The sequence below is a fragment of the Pleurodeles waltl genome, chromosome 3_1, assembly GCF_031143425.1.
Source record: "Pleurodeles waltl isolate 20211129_DDA chromosome 3_1, aPleWal1.hap1.20221129, whole genome shotgun sequence".
Classification (NCBI taxonomy): Eukaryota; Metazoa; Chordata; class Amphibia; order Caudata; family Salamandridae; genus Pleurodeles; species Pleurodeles waltl.
Window position 1 is genome coordinate 114881789 of NC_090440.1, and position 21272 is coordinate 114903060.

A 21272-nucleotide genomic window follows, 5' to 3' on the forward strand; every position below is an offset into this window, starting at 1 on the left:
GAAATGGTATCAGTAAGACTGTGAGGAATCAGATAGAAAATGGCAGTCACGTCCGCAGCAGTCCATACCGTCATCGCCAGCATAGATCCCCACCGGCCACTGTACCCCAAATGGCCCAATTTTCTCCAATGAGGAGTTGCACGGCGGTTCACGACCACCTCCCGCAACAGCGCACGTCAGCAGAATTACCTCACTTCCACCTGTCCCTCCAAACAGCACAGACGAATGCTATTTCGGGGGGGGGGGGGCAGGCTGTGGTAATAACCACTACTTGTTAACATCATGCAATGTACTGTTGTGTCTCCGATGTGCAGTTTGTGACTGGCTCCTCACTCTTTTGTCCCTTAGACCGCAACCGCTGTGGATGAATAGGAAATGGAGGCATACCCCCATGTACAGACCCCTGGTGGACTTGGAAACAATGGAGGACAGGCACTTTATCCTCACCTATAGACTTGACAGGGCCACAATCACGGAGCTGTGTGCCCAACTGGACCCTGACCTGATATCTGATATCCGTCACCCCATTGGGATCCCCCCTCTTGTTCAAGTCCTATCTGGGCTCCATTTCTTGGCAACTGGTTCTTTCCAAGTGACAGTGGGCTTGGCAGCAGGAATGTCACAGCCAATGTTCTCAATAGTGCTGATAAGAGTATTGTCTGCCCTGATTAAACACATGTGCAGCTACGTTGTTTTCCCTCAGGTTGAAGATTTGGCCACAGTGAAGGCTGACTTCTATGCAATGGGACAAGTCCCCAACGTAATTGGGGCAATTGATGGAACACATATTGCATTTGTCCCCGTCAAAATGAACAGGTATACAGAAATTGAAAGACTTTTCACTCCATGAATATGCAGATGGTGTGCTTGGCGGACCAGTACATCTCCCATATCAATGCTAAGTATCCAGGGTCCTGTGCATGATGCCTTTATCCTGAGGAATAGCAGCATCCGAAACATGATGGCCCAACTACAGAGGCATTGAGTGTGGCTAATAGGTGAGCCCTGGGTCCCACCCAGTAGATGTTGGTGTATGGATATAGTGTGAGCCATATAGGATAGTGTGTGGCTAAATGTCATCCCTCGATATTTGCAGGTGACTCAGATTACCCCAACCTACCATGGCTACTGACCCCTGTCAGGAATGCCAGGACAAGGGCAGAAGAATGTTACATTGAGGCACATGGGCGGACAAGAAGGATTATTGAACATACCTTTGGCCTCCTGAAGGCCAGGTTCAGGTGCCTCCATCTAACAGGTGGATCCCTGAGCTACTCACTCAAGTAGGTGTGCCATATAATCGTAGCATGCTGCATATTGAACAACCTTGCCTTGGGACGTTATGTGCTTTTTCTGCAGGAGGAGGAGGCTGGATATGGCTGTGTGGCAGCAGTGAACCCTGTGGACAGTGAGGATGAGGAGGAAGAGGATGAGGATGAGGACCACAGAACTACAGTGATTCGACAATTTTCCAATGAGACACAGGTAAGACAATGTTACTTCACATTTCATTGTAATTTATTTAATTATCTATGGTACTGGCATGCTGTTAATTCCCACTTCTATGCCCTCTCACTGTGCCCTATGGCAACTCATTTTGGAGATGTTGGTGCCCCACTATCGCTCCTGGTGTGATCACTGCAACCAACTACAGGTCTTTACTATTTCAACATTACTGTACAGTTGAATTGCAATGTTTGAGCCTCGTTAAACGAATACAGACTTAAAACATTTGATATACTCCAGACTTGTATTTTTTCAAAGTGTGTTTATTGGAGTGCTAAGAAGAAGAGGGGCAAGTGCAATAGGATCGGGTGATAATGGAGGAATGTCCAGGGTATTGTTCCAGTCTATTTGTAGAACAGGTGCATTCTCCAAGGGGACATAGGAAGGGGAGCAATGGCAGTTCAAGTTGGATGGGGTGACAGAGTGGGACACAAGGGTGACAGTTAGGAGAGTCTCATTTCCTGGCGAGGGTCTTGGCAATAGCCTTGAGCTTCTGCCTGGATCGCAGGGAACATTTGCGGGATGATTCACCTTCTGCAGGGGGAGGGATGCTGGTGGCCTGTTGGTCCTGTGGCGGGGCCTCCTGTCCATTAGCGACAGCGGAAGTGGTAGGCATTTCAGATGTCTGGCTGGTGGCAGGGGCCCGCTGTTGTGAGACTGCCTCCCTCATAATGCTGGCCATGTCTTCCAGCACCCCTGCTATGGAGACCAGGGTAGTGTTGATGGCTTGCAAGTCCTCCCTGGTCCCCTGGTACTGTCCCTCCTGCAGCCGCCTGTTCTCATGCACGTTGTCCATGATCTGGCCCAACATATCCTTGGAATGTTGGTATTCTCCAGGATCTCTGCAAGTGCCTCTTGGAGAGTTGGTTCTCTGGGCCTGTCCTCCCCCTGGGGCACAGCACTCCTCCCAGTTTCCCTGTTGTCCTGTGCCTCTGTCCCATGAGCCGTGTGCCCACTGCCACTGACCCCAGGTCCCTGATTGCCTTGGGTATGAGGTGTGCCATGGGGTCCCTGTATTGGTGGACACATTGCTGATTGATGTGTCCTGGGGACAGAGGTACACTGAGTGAGTGCTGCGGTGGTTTTTCCAGATGGGGAGGCTCTGTGATGGTGTGTGACTGGGCCTGGTAACCAGCTGTCCTGAGGTCCATGATGGGCCAGGTTGGTCATCCATATCCAGGTGACCAGAGTTGCTGTCATCACTGTGTGCCTCTTCTGTGGGGGGACTGGGTAGTGCTGGCACCTCTTCGCCGCTGCCATTGGCTGGGGTACTTGTGGGAATGTAAATGCAGTGTTGTTGTTTCTGTGTGTGACATATGGTGCATCAGTGGGTTGCCCTCTTTGTTTGTATTTGCCCTGGCATCTTTCACTTGTGTACGTTGGTATATGGTGGGATGATTAGTTCTCACTAGTGTGCATGCTTTAGTGATGGGTATCCATGCAGATCTGTGAGTGGTGTCCATGCATTAGTATGGCATGCAGGGCTTGGCATTGGGATGAGTGAGACATGATGGTGGGTGGTGTGTGAGGTGGTGGAGTGATGGGAGTGAGGGTGAGGGTGGGGGTATGTGATGGCATGCAGGTAGGGGGTGTTAGTAGTAGAGAGTTGACTTACCGAGTCAAGCCCTCCTGCTAGTCTGGCCAGGCTCTCAGGATGTATGATTACCATGTTGTTAGTTGTGGGGGAGGAGGTGGGAGTCCACCACCAGTCCTCTGTACAGCAAGTTGGTGCCTTGCTGCAATGGAACGTACCTTCCCCTGTAGGTCATTCCATCTCTTCCTGATGTCGTCCCTTGTTCTGGGGCGCTGTCCAACAGCATTGACCCTGTCCATGATCCTCTGCCATAGCTCCATCTTCCAAGAAATGGATATCTGCTGCATCCGTGCTCCAAATAACTGAGACTCTACCTGGATGATTTCCTCCACCATGTCCCTTAGCTCCTCCTCTGAGGATCTGGGGTGTCTTTGTGGTGCCAGGGGTGTTGTGTGAGTTGTGTAGGTGAGGGTGTGTGGGGTGATGTGTTGGGGTGCCTGATTTGCTGTGTGTGGGTAGTATATAGGTATAGGTGGTTTGTGGCTCTGGTTTTGTCTGTAGTTGTGGTGTCTGTCTCGTGCCAATGGTTTGTAATTGTAAAGGGTTGTGGGTAATGTGGGTGGGTGTTTTATAGTGGTGTGGGTGTGTGGTTGTGGTGTATGTATGGGTGTCACGTGTGTATTATTTGAATTGACCAATGTGGTGTTGTTTTGTTTCAGTGTGTGTATTTTAAGTGCGGCGCCAATAGTTTACTGTCATTGAATGTCTGCCGTGGTGATTCGTGGGTCATAATGTGGTGGGAATTGTTCTGTTGGCGTAACGGTGTGGGTTTGGATACCGCCAGTTTATCACTGACCTCTGGCGTGGTGGACTTGTGTCTGTGGCTGAATAGTGACGGATTGGTATGCGTGTGTCAGAATATGGTGAACGGTATCGCCGTGGCGGCGGTATGTTGGTGGCAGTAAGCATAGCGGTAACTGGGTTTTAATGCCAATGTCATAATGAGGGCCATAGAGTGGGCAAACTATGACAACAATGGTTGCCATTAAAGAACACCTTAGTCTCTTGTCAGAAAATGTAGACTTACACGATTTCTTGTTACGTCCAAGAAAATCACACACAAATCGCTTCTTATATGTAATTTAGAATGAAATTTGGAAACTTTCACAAAAAAGAAGTCGCTACACGGTGGAGGCAAATAGATAAGGAAAACCTGCAGAAATTTTGAGGTGTGTTACATAATGGTATGAACATTGTGTCTAATCACATTTACACCCTAAACAATATAGTTTCATCTGCAATTGACATCATACAGAATGACATTTCATTTTTACACCATGGACAGAGTCAAAATTAGTCTATTATTCAGTTAGGTTGGATGTTAAAGAAAGTGGTCACATATCCTGTCAACATAATAGCACCAGGGACCTGTTTTCTTCAATTTACGTGTCACGAAAGCAGCAGATAATAGCTAAGAAAGAAGCAACTTATATTATGTTAAACATTCAGAAGTTAAAAAAGTTGCCTTTCACTGTTTCGAAAATACCATCTGCAGTTTGGTTTGGTTGTAATACCCTATATTATAACATGGAATACTTTTTATTGTATTTCCTTTAATGCCTGAACTACATAGTGAAAAAAAAAGTGTGCCTTGATAGAGTGTTACTTTGAGCCTCAGGGAAGCCCTAGCGTAATGGGCACTGAATAGAGAAAGCTGTTGTGAAATGCAAGTCGAAGTTACCTATGTAGTTTTGGTCTCCCAAATTGTAAATTGTTGAAGAAATTTGTTTTTTTTTCCCCATGCAATAGATAAAATTAGCAGAAGTAGGCAGGTACACTCGAATGGATGTTATGTGATGCTGAATGGAGAAAGCTGTTGTGAAATGCGAGTCGGATTTAATTATGTAATTTTGGTCTCTAAAATTGTGACTTGTTGAGGAAATGTGCTTTTTTTCCCCCAGGCGATAGATAAAATTAGCAGAAGTATGGCCTCATAGTGCTCCTTAAAATGTAAATTTTGACAAGTTGAACAGACTAAAAGCTCTTTTGTTTCAAAAACACATGGCACGCACATCTGCCCCCAAGACTTATGCTCTTCAACTGGTGAAGTCATCTACAGAGATGAAATCCCTTTTAAATACAAGCTTTCCAAAACATTTTTGTGAACTTATAAGTGGGATTGTACATTTCCTTAAGTCTTCCGGTTCTGTTTTTTGGGGATTCCCTGTAACTTTGGCATTAATTGGTGGTATTTTGTTTGCTGTTTCTGTTTTCATTCACACTGGTTGCCCCATCTCAAAAAAGAGGATGGATGGCGCTTCCACCAGCCCAACTGTGTTGTGAACGCATGGTGCAATATTTCGGAGCACCACTCCAGGGCGCATTAGAGTTCAACTGGTTTTTGTCATTCTTACAGGTTCTGAATTGCGTGCAGCCCATCTTTCAATGTTTGCCGTGCCCATCTGAACTTGAACTGGAAGTGTGTCTTGCTATGCAGCGCATACCTTCTTTGGACGCAGATCTGTTGATGTTCTCGATGATGGTTCATTACCAGACATGCACATTGAGATTTTGGTTGCTACGAGAAGCTTCCTATGAGCTGCCCTTCATGGATCAAGTGGCTCATGGTGCTTCAGCACCTGGCACTGCATGGGATGCTGCTACCTTCGTCGAAGTTATGGCTGAGGAAACAGAATATTAGTCCTCCCTTGCATTACTTGTCAACTACTTAATTCATTTGTCACTATCATTAAATGGGGATGTATTCTTCAGGGAGAATTGGCGCACTAAGTGTCGTACAATGTATTTGTTGCGAACCAACTATCTGCAAAGGTGCTCTGCAGGGGGGAATACACCCAAAAACCCCAACGCTAAATGGACTAGTCCATCAATTAAGTCAAATTCTAGGCTGCGGCACTCGTTGAACTCATATAAATTAACACTACTGTTACTCACAATCTCCTATAATTTCAGATGCTGTATAACCATGAAATGTAATAAGACTAGAGAAAGGTATACACCCAAATATGCCAACTTGACATCATTTTTGACCCAAATATTCATTCATTAACTTCTGCAATAAAATCTGTGGGATTTCAACAAAAAATATATATTTTTTCCCCAATATTCTTCAAAGCATTTAAATCAGAGCAAAGTTCCTCTCCCAAGTTTCATTGATCATTACTCAATATCATCATCCTCCGTCCGCACCATTCCAATACACAGTCAAAAATGAAATAAATTCAATCCAAATAGTAGTCCTCTATTAGTCTGTTTGTATCAATAAGTTTTCCAGTATTAATCCATCACTTCCATGTAAAAAAGGTTAGTTCGTTTTCCGTCCTTGTTCGTAGAGACGTCACAGCCAACACATGTTTCGTCAGTTGACTTCCTCAGGGCTGAGACTCTATCATTCCAATGTAATTAAACCTCTCACGCTCTAAATACAAAACAGCAGTAGTCACCATGGACCGACCAATCAGTTTTGATATTATTTACTACATCTTCCAATTTTAAGAGAATGGACACCCCACTCCACCACTTTTAGTTACTGTGCTCAATCATGAGTGCCAAAATATTAGTGTGTACATACACCCAACATGAATATATAGAGAGAGCAAATCATGTGCCAACCATAATGTTGCCATAATCGCACCAATGAAGGTCTTCCCACATACTTCCATGCAAGCGTTAGTAAATTGAAAATCACATGATTTACTGCCATACCTAGGCCCATATTTATACTTTTTGACGCAAAACTGCGCTAACGCAGTTTTGCGCCAAAAAAATTAGCACCGGCTAACGCCATTCTGAAGCGCCATGCGGGCGCCGTATTTATTGAATGGCGTTAGCCGGCGTTAGCCGACCGGCGCTGCCAGGTGTGCGTGAAAAAAAACGACGTACACCAGGCAGCGCCGGCGTAGGGAAAAATGGCGTTTGGGCGTCCCAAAATGGGGCAAGTCAGGCTGAGGCAAAAAAATCGTCTTAACCCGATTTGCTTTTTTTTTTTGGGGCGCCCAGACGCCATTAACATGACTCCTGTCTTAGCAAAGACAGGAGTCATGCCCCCTTGCCCAATGGCCATGCCCAGGTGACTTCTGTCCCCTGGGCATGGTCATTGGGCATAGTGGCATGTAGGGGGGCACAAATCAGGCACCCCTATGCCACAAAAACAAAAAAAAAACAAAAATACTTACCACAACTTACCTTTTCTTCCCTGGGATGGGTCCCTCCATCCCTGGGTGTCCTCCTGGGGTGGGCAAGGGTGGCAGGGGGTGTCCCTGGGGGCAGGGGAGGGCACCTCTGGGCTCATTCTGAGCCCACAGGTCCCTTAACGCCTGTCCTGACCCAGGCGTTAAAAAGAGGCGCAAATGCGGGGGTTTTTGCCCCGCCTACTCCCGGGCGTGATTTTTGCCCGGGAGTATAAATACCACGCACATGCCTGGGAGTCATTTTTTAAGACGGGAACGCCTACCTTGCATCTCATTAACGCAAGGAAGGTGTTCACGCAAAAAAATTACGCTAACTCCATGAACTTTGGCGCTAGACGCGTCTAACGCCAAAGTATAAATATGGAGTTAGTTTTGCGTCGAATTTGCGTCGAAAAAAACGACGCAAATTCGGCGCAAACGGAGTATAAATATGCCCCCTAGTGCGTGAAACCAAACAGGCTTCCTGCCCCAACACAACTGTTTATAGTTACCTTTATAGTAACTGTAATATAGAGTAAAGGAGAAGGTCAAAAGAAAGCAAGATAAGCTTCATTAGGAGTCAGGAGTGTACCTGGAGGACTCAGAGGCAAAGCAAGAACATAAAGAGGAGTTTCTTTTCATGTTTGAGCCAGCAATGCAGAAAACGCACTCAGCATCTCAGTCTACAAAGCTGAGTGAGTTTTAGTCCTCAAAGACTTCATCATTATCATCATCATCATGGTTTCTCTTTGAAGTCAATAACTTTCTCCTTCTAGCTGTTCAGGTAGTCACGTCCTAATCTTCAATCTTCCTCCTCCTGATTCTGAGTAACTCCATGCCAGTTCCACACCGAGCAAGGATGACTTATCTAGTGAACTGCTGTTGAAGAACAAATAGATAGACCCAATTGGAGTAATTTGTGTTTGGTAAACTGTAAACTTTGCACTTGTATAGCGCACTACTCACCCGTTAGGGTCTCAAGGCGCTGTACTCATACCGCTATGGAACCCCTCCTGGCTTTTCCCTGTGAGGTGCCCACTCCTGGGCACCCCCAGGGTGAAGCCAGGCATCCAAGCGCTGTTGGGGCTGTTGTGGAGATTAAGCAAGCTATTGCCCAGAGTTGCAGAGTGGGACCCATTAATTAGATTAGGCACTGAGACAAGAATTATCTGGTCCAAGGGAATTGAGCCCAAGACCTGCTGAAGCAGGATTTGAACCCTGGTCTTGAGCCAGATCTCTGCTTCAGGGTCTGCCACTCTAACCATTGTGCCACACTTCTCCACCTGGTAAGGTAACAAAGGTGATGGATCTAGTCTCTGAAGAACCAGAAAAAAGGAGTGGACCCTGCAGGTACATTTTGAAAAGCCAATCACTTTTAGGAAAATATGATCACCCATCAGCCCCAAAACGTTGCAAACCATCAAAATCAAAATTACAAATTCATTGAACTCCCTCCCTTACTGTCTGCCACCACATACATCATCAATCATCAGTCATAGTCACTCAATATATCATCACTCATTGGTGAAATAGTTAGTAGTTAATTCTTCAAATCCAGGCACAGTGACAGATGCAAAATTGTATTTCCTCTTCAATGTTAGACACACATTGGAATTTGGATAAGGCACCGGCCCTGCTAGGTGATGCAAAAAAATGATAGGCATGTGAGAGAGGCAGGCATTTTCTTCAATGTCCTGAAGGGATGTGGAGGCTTCTTCACTGCACACTGGTCCAACTCCGATGCAGCCATATCTGTGACCAAAAATGGTGGGGGTAGCATAAATCTCACACAAACATTATGTTTCACTAGCTGTTTTTTTTCTTTTTTTGAAATGAAAAAGTTCAACGAGAAATAAATAAAAGGTTCTTTGGTGGCACTGGCATACTCAGTCTGGGAAGTTTAGTTTGACCTCAAACTCAGGTGGATCACCCAGAAGAGGGTTTGATAACACACTTGATTCTGACCTATTATCCTCATCCTCTTCGTGTGGTGTTTCAGGAATGGTGTAATCAAGTGGTATGAAATGCTAGTTCATTGTGATCATGGTCAATCTCTCCATGTTTTGAGGTGAGAGACAGTTTCCTCACTGTAGCAACTTCGCCAGCTGTACTGAACATGTGCTCAGAAGATATATTGGTTACAGAATAAACAACATACTTTTTTGCCAGCTGCATGAGCTATGGCATTGGTGCATCGTTCCGTACGAATACACCAATGGGTTTTGATCCACATACACTTCTTTTAAGTCATCCAGATACACCTGGAACATCCTATGAATGGTCATTGATGCTGCCACTTGCTCGACCTCTTTTGCCTTTGCCTCTGCACTGGACCAAAGATCGGCCACAGAAAACAAGCCAATGCAGTGTTTGTGTCTGATTCTTCTGTTGGTGTTGTTGTCAATGTTCTTGTTGCTGGTGTTGCCTGCTGTGAGACAAGACTGCCCTCTCTGGAAGTTGAAGGGGGCACCCCAGAACTGTGGAGTGGGACTCTAAGTTCCATCTGTTCTTCTTCCAGGCCTGCAGCTAGCACAACAATACACCTCTTGTATTTTGAAACATCCCTTACAGAAAAAGGAATTAAAGAGGGAATGCTTTTTTTGGAGTGTACAACATGTAGGGTGGCATGTGAGATGCTGGCCTGGTTTGTAGTGGAACCAAAGGTACTTACACCTTATACCAGGGGGGCACCTCAGCCTAATGAACGCACAACGTCAGTGCACCACGAGGGGGCTCCATGCCCATTGATGTATCCTGGGGAGTGCAAAGCCACAGTCTCTCAAGTCTCTCCAGTGGGTGGTTTGCCCACTGCTTTATCCTGGGGAGTGCAAAGCCACAGTCGCACAAGTCTTTACAGTGGGTGGGTTGCCCACTACTTTATCCTGGGGAGTGCAAAGCCACAGTCTCACAAGTGGATAACAGTCTCCACTGGTTCTGGAGGGGGCTTTGTGCCCAGAGTGCTTCATCCTGCCAAGGACTGAGCTTGGTGCCCAGAGTGCTTTATCCTGCCAAGGACTGAGGTAGTGGATGTATCTCTCAACTGGTTCTGGAGGGGGCTTAGTGCCCAGAGTGCTTTATCCTGCTGAGGACTGAGGTAGTGGATGTATCTCTCCACTGGTTCTGGAGGGGGCTTGGTGCCCAGAGTGCTACATCCTGCCTAGGACTGAGGTAATGGATGCCTTTCCCCACTGAATGTGATGCTTCATGGAAGCTGCCCAGGCTCCTGGAACTCACCACCAGCCTTGGCCGACTGACCACTGGGGATGGCAGCCATGTCTGCGGTGGGGCCACTGGCTCAGGATGTTGCGGGCCACTGGTGGTGCTTGCGGCGGTGTCAGTCGCGGCAGACTTGCGGCGGGCTCTGTGACGGTTTGCAGGCGGTGGGCTCTGTGGCAGCGGTGCTGGTTGCGGGCTCTGTGGCAGCGGTGCTGGCAGTGGGCTCTGTGACAGCGGTGCTTGTGGTAGGCTTTGTGGCAGCTGTGCTTGCAGTGGCCTCTGTGGCAGCGGTGCTTGCGGCAGGCTCTGTGGCAGTGGTGCTTGCGGCGGGCTCTGTGACAGCGGTGCTGACGGTGGGCTCTGGCAGTGGTGCTGGTGGCAGGGTCTTTGGTGGTGGTGCTGGTGGCGGGGTCTGTGACAGCGGTGCTGGCGGCGGGGTCTGTGACAGCGGTGCTGGCGGCGGGGTCTGTGACAGCGGTGCTGGCAGCAGGCTCTGTGGCGGTGCAGGTGGTGGGCTTCTCTGCCATACAGGTTGGCGTTGATGTGGAAAGAAGGTGTGACACTGGTCCCTCAGTTGGTGCCACCATGCCCTCTCCTGACCTGCCCTTCAGTTTCTGGCCTTTCCCCACCTTTGATGGTGGCGCAGCTCTCTTGCCACTATCCCCTTTCGTTTTCCCTGACCCCCTGGTGACAGGTGTTTTCTGCTTCTCCCTCTGGGAGTTGGGCAACATTTTTAGCTTGGCAGGTGGCGGAATGTCCTTGCCCTCGCTCCGTTGCACACTGGCAGCCCTGATGGTTGGGTCACTCCAATAGCCCGCAGTTGCTGGCACCACTGTGGCTGGGGATGTGGTGGCTGAGGTGCTGGGTTGGGACCTGGAAAGCCTGGCCCTAGGGGATGGACCGGGGGGGAGGTGTATGGAAGCGATCATTATTAGCCAGGAAAAGGTTTTTAGACACACTGGGATGGGTAGATGAAGGGGGTTTGGGAGTGGAGGAAGAGGTAGTGGTTGTAGGAGGTGTATGTCTGCTGAATTTGGGTGAAGGTGCATGGGCTGGAGGCTGCAGTGAGGTGGGTGGCTGTTGGGTGGGTGTGTGCCTGCGTTTGTGTACTTTGGGAGGAGGGCTCACTGAAACACTGGGAGAGGACACAGGGGATGTGTGAATGGTAGTGGGAGTGGTGAGTGCACGTGAGTGGTGTGTGGTGATGGGCGTGCTGGTGATGGAGGTAGTGGCTGAAGATATAGTGCATGCAGGTGTGAGTGGAGACAAGACTGGGAGGGAGGAGGGAGACGTGGAGGAGGGGGACACAGTGGAGGCAGTGGATGTTGGTATGTCTGAATGGGTATGATGCTTGTGTGAGTGCCTGTGGGATGTGTGGTGCTTATGTTTGCCTGAGCCACTTTTGGGTGTTGAGGTGTGTGCATGCTGGTCTGATGGTGTGCTTGGGATAGGTTGAGGTACAGGGAATTGGGTCTGGGTGGAGGAAGTTGGAGGGGGGAGGCTGGACACAGGGACAATGGCTGCCATCAGTGCTGAGGCCAGAGCCTGAAATGCTCTCTGTTGGGCTGCCTGGCCAGAAAGAATGCCCTCCAGGTATGCATTTGTTTGTTGCAAATGCCTCTCAACACCCTGGATGGAATTCACAATGGTAGACTGCCCAACAGTGAGGAATCTCAGGTCAATAGCCTCCTCACTGAGGGCAGCAGGGCTGACTGGGGCAGGGCCTGAGGTGCCTGGGGCACAGGAGATGCCGACCCTCCTGGGTGAGCGGGCAAGGGACACATGCTGAGGGGCTGCTGGGAGGGCAGTGCTGGTAGGGGGGTGGCGGCTGTACCTGTTGATGCAGGGGGCACAGAGGGCCCACCACCACAAGGGAGCTCCCATCAGAGGAGGAGTCACTGTCACTGCTGTCACCTCCTGTCCCCGCCGTGGAGCTCCCGTCACCCTCCGTCCCACTGGTGGCTTCAGACTCCGTTGTTTTGCCCTCCAGGGCCAAGTGGGATGCAGCTGCCTCCTGCTCCGGTGCCACTGCTCCTCCACCTGATGATTCTATTGCACACAAGAACAGGGAGACCACAAAAAGGGGGGGGAGACAGAAGAAAGACATGTTCAGTGCATGCAACACCACTACCGTTGGCGGACACTACAGACACAGCAGCCCTCTGCATTTCGCCATGCACTTATAGTTCCTAGATTATTCACATGCCCATGGGGTACAAGGCCTAAGCCCGATTGCTGCACACATGGAAGTCACAGGAGCCTGACTAGGTGTAGATGGTACTAACCACTAGTGGGGTTGGGGTTCCACTGAACCTACCTCACAAGGGACCTTGCCTACCAAGCTCGCCCTGGCCTAGGGGAACCCACTGCCCACCTCCCGCACCCAGACACCTCGTAATGCGCGCAGAGTCAGATGAATGTGACTGTACTCACCCCCTTGTGGCTGCTGTGATGCCCTCAAGCCCCCATCCAACTCCGGAACATCAGGGGCATCATGGTGCGACGGGCACCCCTCCCACGTTGGGAGGCCATGCCCAGCTGGGCCTCCACCGTCTTCTTGCTCCAGCGGCGAAGGTCCTCCCTTCTTTTCCGACTTTGGGTGCTCTGTCTGTGGTGGACCCCAGGGTCCGGACGTCCTTGACGATGGCACGCCAAATATCCTTTTTCTGGTGGGCGCTGACCTAGAGGAATAGGACAGGAGAAAAGGAAAATCTTTACCCGTCCGGACCTTCATACTCATTGGCCCACGTTCCCACCCTTGCCCTGACCCACATACACTCACTGTCCGCTCATGCAGGCCTCAGTCCCCCCCAACATGTATCTTCCATCCACACCACTCCAAACAGGCATTGCCCATGCAGCATGCTCACAGTGTACTCACCTGTTTGTCTGGAGGACCATACAGTTGTGTGCACTGGGGGAGGACCCCATCCACTAGTTTTGTCAACTCCTCCGAAGTGAAGGCAGGGGCCCTATCCCCAGACACAGGAGCCATCGTCGCTTCCAGACTGAGGTCACAACAGCACTTGCAGTGTATGTCCTCTCCTGTTGAAGTTCAGGTATCAAGTGAGTGAACAGACATAAAATGGCAGTCACGTCTGCGGCGGTGCATACCGTCACCGCCGGCGTACATCGTCATTAGCTCCTCTGACCCATATGGTCCAATGTTAACCAATGCAGGATTGCGCCGCGGTCTTGGACCGCCTACCACGACGGTGTAGAACAATAGCACAGTTACCTCATATCCCCTTGTCCCACCTTACAGGTCATGCAGCCGCCATTTCAGGGGGTCACATGGCATTAATAATAACTGCGTCACACCAATCTAGACCTTGCATACACACAGTAACAGGCACATTACGGATTAATAAATGTGTACAAATGACATTTTGTGATACCTCAGAGTTGGCTGACTCTCTGCTCGCTGTTCTCCTCCATAGGGCACGTCCGCTGGGGCAGGTGATGAGATGGCGGCATCCTCCGGTGTACAGACCGCTGGTGGACCTGTCGACAATGGAAGAGAGACACGTAATAGTCACCTACAGACTTGATTGTGCAACAATCCATGAACTGTGTGCCCAGTTGGAGCCAGACCTGATGTCAGCCAACCGCCATCCCACAGGGATAACCCCTCTAGTGCAGGTCCTGTCAGTACTCTGTTTCCTGGCAAGTGGGTCTTTTCAAACAACAGTGGCCATTGTATCAGGGATGTCCCAGGCAATGTTCTCTAACGTACTGTCCAGAGTGTTGTCTGCCCTGCTGAAACACATGCACAGCTACATCGTTTTCCCTCAGGTGGAGGATTTGATTGCAGTGAAAAGTGACTTCTATGCCCTGGGACATATCCCCAACATCATAGGTGCCATTGATGGGACACATGTGGCCTTGGTACCCCCACGCAGGAGTGAACAGGTGCACAGAAACCGGAAGAGCTACCTTTCGATGAATGTACAGATGGTGTGTTTGGCCGACCAGTACATCTCCCATGTGAATGCCAAATTTCCTGGCTCAGTGCATGATGCTTACATCCTGAGGAATAGCAGCATCCTTTATGTGATGTGGCAACTCCAGAGGCACTGTGTGTGGCTAATAGGTGAGGACAAGGACCCTATACAGTGTGAATAGTTGTCTGGGTATGGGGTTGTCCCTACAGGTTAATGTGTGTCTAACAGTTGTACCTCGACATTTGCAGTTGACTCTGGGTACCCAACCTGTTATGGGTACTGATCCCAGTGACAAATCCCAGGATAAGGGCAGAAGAACGCTACAATTAGGCACATGGCTGAACTAGGAGGGTGATCGAACTGACCTTTGGCCTCCTGAAGGCCAGGTTCCGGTGCCTCCATATGACAGGTGGGTCTCTCTACTACTCACTAAAGAAGGTGTGCCAGATCATTGTGTCCTGCTATATGCTGCACAACCTGGCTTGGCGACAACAGGTGCCTTTTATGCAGGAGGATGGTCCAGCTGGAGGTCTTGTGGCAGCTGCGGAGCCTATGGACAGTGAAGAAGAGGAGGCAGAAGAAGAGGATATTGACAACGGAAACAATGTTATCCAGCAATACTTCCAGTGAGACACAGGTAAGAAGATGTCACTGCCTCACACATCTCATACTACTTTTTGAGCTATCATAAGTCTGTCATTTTCACTCAATGTATGGACCATGACTTGTCACTTTGCCTTTCCATTTAACAGATATTTCCTCCAGCCCTACAGCTGTGTTTCATCGGTATGTGGACAATTAAATTGACATTGCTATATTCCATAGTTATTGCAATTACACATTTGTGGAAGCACAGACTGTCTCCAGATTGTTTTGTGATTGATGTGTGTTTATTTCTGTGCAAATAAGTGGAGAGGGTTGTAAAATGAGCAGGGGTGATGGTGGAGGAATGTCCATGGCAGAGTCCAGTCTATTTGTTTCACAGGTGCATTGTCCAAAGGGGCATAGGAAGTGGAGCAAGGGCAGTTGAAGGATGGACAGGGTGACAAAGTGGGACAGAAGGGTGACATTCATGGGCGTCTCATTTCCTGGAGGGGGTCTTGGCAATGTTTTCTGTCTTGTTCCTGGATGTCAGGGACCGTTTGCAGGGTGGCTCTCCATCTGCAGGGGGTGGGGTGCAGGTGTTGTGGTCTTGTTCACCAGCGCTGGCAGAGGTGGAGGGCTGTTTATCATCCAGGCTAGTGTCAGGGGCCCCTTGTTGTGCCACGGTGTCCCTCCTGATGTTGACAAGGTCCTGCAGCACCCCTCCAATGGTGACCAGGGTGGTGTTAATGGACTTCAGTTCCTCCCTGATCCCCAGATAGTGTTCCTCCTGCAGCCGCTGAGTCTCCTGAAAGTTGGCCAGTACCGTTGCCATCGTCTCCTAGGAATGATGGTATGCTCCCATGATGTTGGAGAGGGCCTCGTGGAGAGTGGGTTCCCTGGGCCCGTCCTCCCCATGTCGCACAGCAGTCCTCTCAGTTCCCCTGTTTTCCTGTTCCTCTGTCCCCTGAACCGTGTGCCCACTGTCACTGACCCCAGGTCCCTGATTTTCGTGGGGTGGTGGGTTTGCCTGGGTTCCCTGCAGTGGTGGACACACTGCTGCTTGATGTGTCCTGGGGACAGAGGGATGGGCCCGCTGGGTGGGTGCTGTGGTGGTGTTTCCTGAGGGGGGAGCCTCTGTGGTGGCTTGTGCCAGTGTCAGGGGAACCGACTGTCCTGAGGTCCCAGATGGGCCGGGCTGGTCATCTTGATCCAGTTGTGCAGAGCTGCTGTCATCACTGTGGGCCTCTTCTGTGGGGGGACTCGATATGTCTGGTACCTCCTGTCCGGTGACGTTGGGTAGGGGTCCTGCAGGGTTGTAAAGGCATGATTATTGCATCCGTGTGTGCCATGGTGTGCAATGGGTGAGTGACCCTGTACTCCAGTGCGTGCATTCTTGTCTAGGTCCTTGTGTGATATTTGGTTTGGGGTCTGTGTGGGTATCTGTAGTGGACTTGCTTTGATGATGGGTGTCCATACTTTGGTGTTGCATGCAAGGCTTGGTGTTGGGATGGGTGGGTTGTGATAGTGGGACATATGTGAGGTGTTGGAGTGATGGGGGTGAGGGTGAGGGTGGGGGTATGTGATGGCCTGCAGGTAGGGTGGGGGAATAATAGTTAAGAGTTGACTTACTAGAGTCCATTCCTCCTGCTACTCCTGCGAGGCCCTCAGGAGGCAGTATAGCCAAGACTTGCTCCTCCCATGTTGTTAGTAGTGGGGGAAGAGGTGGGGGTCCACCGCCAGTCCTCTGTACTGCAATCTGGTGTCTGGAGACCACGGAACGCACCTTCCCCAGTAGGTCGTTCCATCTCTTCCTGATGTCATCCCTAGTTCTTGGATGCTGTCCCACTGCGTTGACCCTGTCAACGATTTTGCGCCATAGCTCCATCTTCCTAGCAATGGAGGTGTGCTGCACCTGTAATCCGAGTAGCTGTGACAATTTCCTCCACCATGACCATGAGCTCCTCCTCAGAGAACCTGGGGTGTTGTTGAGGTGCCATGATGTGGTGTGGGTGATGTGTGAGGTTGTGTGTGTTGTGATGTGTGTTGTGATGTGTTGTTGTGTGTTGTTTGAGGTGTGTGGATGTTGTGTGAGTGATGATGTTGTGTGTCTGTGGATGCTAGTGTTTTTTCTGGTGGTGTCTCTCTCTGGCCTTCTTTCGAAATTTTGGTAGTAAGGGTTTGTGGGTGATGTGGGTGTGTGTTTTATATTGGATTGGATGTGTGGGAGTGGTTTGTGTATGTGTATCAGGTGTGTGTATTTCGAATTGTCCAATGTGGTTGTGTTTTGTAAATGTGTGTTTATTTTGAGCACCAATGGAATACTGCAGTTGACTGACCGCTGCATGGATTCGTGGGTCGTAATAGTGTGGGCGTATTCCTGTTGGCGTGACGGTGGAGGTTTTGTTATTGCAAGTTTATCACTGACCTTTGGTGTGGCGGACTTGTGTGGATGTCTGGATTATGGCGGATTCCGAGCTGTGGGTCGTAATAGCTGTAGCGGAATTCCACCGCCGCAGTGGTGTGTTGGCGGTCTTCTGCACGGCGGTGAGCGGGATTTATTGCCAATGTTGTAATGAGGGCCAAAGTCAGTTATGCACCCAAGAAGACAGAAGCAGGCTCCTGGTTGGTGCAGAAGATGTCCCAGACTGGATGGATGATTGAAGTCTGGATTGCATTGCTGGATTCCACCAACAAGCCTTGGCACACACAAAGCTCGTGGTTAGGGGAAAATGGTGCTGCCTGGGACCGGGAGGTACCTGGTGCCCTCTACTCTGAAGGGGAAGACAGATGGGGCTCTGAGCAGCTCAGAGAACCCCCAGAAGAACAGGCAGAGTGTATAGGAGTCCCTCAACATGGGGATAAAGAAGGTGCAAATGGAGGCACATGCAGCACGACACAAAGAGATCCCACGCCGCCGGAGAACCACTCAGGAAGCCGTGCATCACAGGATTGAGTGCTGGGGGCATAAGCTGTGTTGTGCACCATGAACTTCTTAAAAGGTTGTACACAAGCCTCGGCAACTGCAAGTCACGTGGTGCACAGGGGGACTGTCTTGCATGGGGAGGCAAGCTCTTACCTCCACCAAAGTTGGACAGCTGGACCTTGGGAGTGTTGGGGTCACTTTAGTTAACCACTCCTCTTGGTGGATCCATGCTCATCATCTGGAGAGGAGACCGAAGCTACAGGTCATCGCTGCAGAGAGGTGATTGCTGAAGCAGGGAAGTGACTTTGTCACTCCACAGGAGATTCCTTCAGTTCTTCTGTTGCAGGCTGAAGACAGGCAGTCCTCGGATAAAGCACGACATGGAAACTGTTGCAGTTTCTGGCAGGAGCTGAGGTTACGATGTTGCAGAAGTCATCTTGGCTTCTTTGTTGCACTTTGTAGAGTTTCTGGAGCGTTCAACTGAGGAACCGTTGGTAAAAGATGAAGAAAAGGATGCAGAGGAGTCCTGCTAGAGTCTTGCAATCCGAATCTGAAGACACACCCAGAGGAGAGACACTAGCCACTAAGATGCTTCCAAAGTGCCCCTCTACCTTGGAATCCAAGATGGCAAAACACAGTGACACTCTGGAGGAGCTCTGGGAACCACCCCTGGGGTGGTGTTGGACAGGGGAGTGGTCACTCCTCTTTCCTTTGTCCAGTTTCGTGCTAGAGCAGGGACTGGGGATTTCTGAACTGGTGTAGACTGGATGATGCCCATCTGTGCCCTTCAAAGCATTTCCAGAGGCTCTGGGAGAATACCCCTCCTATGCCTGTAACACATAACATGTATTTCCAAAGGAAGAAGGTGTAGCACTCCTATCCTAAAGGAAATGATTTGTTCTGCCTTCCTCTGCTTGAGATGCTCAAGCAATAGGAGGGCAGAAACCTGTCTGTGAGGTGGCAGCAGCTGGGGCTGCCTGGAAAACCTCAGAAGGCTGGTATGGCAGTACTGGGGGTCTACTGCGGAGCCCCCAAAGTGCATGGGATTGTGCAACCACTACTGGAATAAGTATTGGGGCACAATTCCCAGTTGTTAGTCACCTTACATGGCCATATTCAGAGTTACCCTTGTGAAGCTGGACATAGGTAGTGACCTATGTCCAGTGCACGCGTAAAATTGCGTCTCCGCACTCACAAAGTCTGGGAGAATGGTCCTGGATGATGTCGGGGCACCTCTGCTAGTGCAGGGGTGCCCTCACACACAGGTACTTTTCACCCAGCCTTCAGGGTTGGAAGGCCTGGCATATAGGTGACTTATAAATGACATGGTGTAGTGAAAATGGCTGTGAAAGAGTGCATGCACTATTTCACGCAGGCTGCAATTGCAGACCTGCAGGAGCCTTTGCATGGGCTCCCTATGGGTGGCAAAAGTAATGCTACAGGCCATAGGCTTCCCCTGGAACCTCAATGCAATGGGTACATAGGTACCATATACTAGGGACTTAAGGGGGGCAGTATGCCAATTTGGAGTGAAATACTGAGTTACCAGTATTTAGTGACAAATTTGGAAACAAAGAGAGCATAAGCCCCGTGTCCTGATTAGCAGAACTCCAGTGACACAGTCAAGCATACTTTCAAAAATAGTGAAACATACTAACAAGCAGGCCAAAAACCATAAGCAGTGGGGTCCTGAATGCAGGATCCCAGTGACACAGTCAAAACACATTGACATCAGGCAGAAATTGGGGGTAACATGACAAAAAAAGGGTACTTTCCTACACAACCCACTTCCCCAAACCAGTGGCAATAAGGCTAACCTTGCCCAGATGAGCCTTCATTGTCTAAGTGGAAATATCTGGAGAGGCCAGCTGCACTGGAGTGGATATTCCAAAGGTCTATGTTCCAATGTAAAGTCCATGCCCTGTAGGGAAATGGACCATCTAAACAATTTAGGGTTTTCATCCTTCATTTGCTTTAACCATGAGAGAAGTTTGTGGTCCGTCTGAACTATGAAGTGAGTCCCAAACAAGTGGGGTCTTAGCTTCTTCAGGGCCCAGACCACCGCAAAGGCCTCCCTCTCTGTGGTTGACCAACACATTTCTCTAGGGATCAACCTTCTTCTAATAAAAGCAACTGGTTGATCCTGGCCCTCTGAGTTTAGTTGCGATAACACTGCTCCAAGCCCTACCTCAGAAGCATCTGTCTGTACAATAAACGTCTTAGAATAGTTTGTGCATTACACATGGCCTGCTTAAGCACCTCAACAGCTTTTTGGCAGCTGGCTGTCCATAATACCTTCTTGGGCATTGTTTTGCAAGTGAGGTCATTAAGAAGGGCAACAATGGAGCCATAGTTCTTAATAAACCTCCTGTACTACACAGTGAGGCCAAGAAAGGCTCTGACCTAGGTCTCAGTAGAAGGGGGAGACCACTCTAAAATAGTCTGGATCTTCCCCTGCAGTGATTCAATCTGTTCACCACCAACTATTGCCCATATCTATATTTTATTAGTGCAGCATTTGCGCCACTTTTTGATGGAAAAACAGCACAAACTTACAATATACAATAGTATTTTGCAAGTTCGCGACGCTTTTGCATCACAAATGATGCAAATGCGACGCTAAAGAAGTATAAATATGGGCCTAGGTGTCCCAGACAAACCACTTTCCCCTGCCCTATGTGGCATTTTGAAGCGTTGATAGTGAGGCCTGCTTTTTGCAGGGCCTCCAAACCTTTCCACAGGTGGACCAGATGGTCATCCCAGGTGGAGCTGAATACAGCAATATCATCTAGATATGCTGCACTGAAAGCTGCCAGACCTTGGAAGACTGCATTCACCAGCCTTTAGAAAGTGGCAGGTGCATTCTTCAGACGAAAGGGCATAACTGTAAATTGGTAATGCCCACCAATGGTAGAGAATGCAGTTGTAGGATTTTCATCTTCTGATAGCTTGATCTGCCAACACCTTGCAGTCAGGTTAAAAGTGCTTAGATACTTGGCAGATGCCTGTGTATCTATAAGCTCATCTGCCCTGGGTATAGGGTGAGCATCATTCTTAGTGACTGTATTGAGCCCTCTATAATCAACACAAATCCTCATCTAGCTTTTCTCATTTTGAGAATGAGGCTTTGGAAATAGCACCACTGGGTTGGCCCAGGGGCTGTTTGAGTGCTCAATCACTCCTAAGTTCAACATCTTCTGAACTTCTGATTTAAAACAGTCCCTGACATGGTCAGGCTGTCTATAAATCTTACTTTCGACAGGTAAACTGTCTCCAGTATCTATGATGTGTTCACACCAAGTGGTCAGACCAGGTGTCAGAGAAAACAGCTCAGAAAATTGACCTGGGAGGTTCCTGTAGTCCTCCATTTGCTC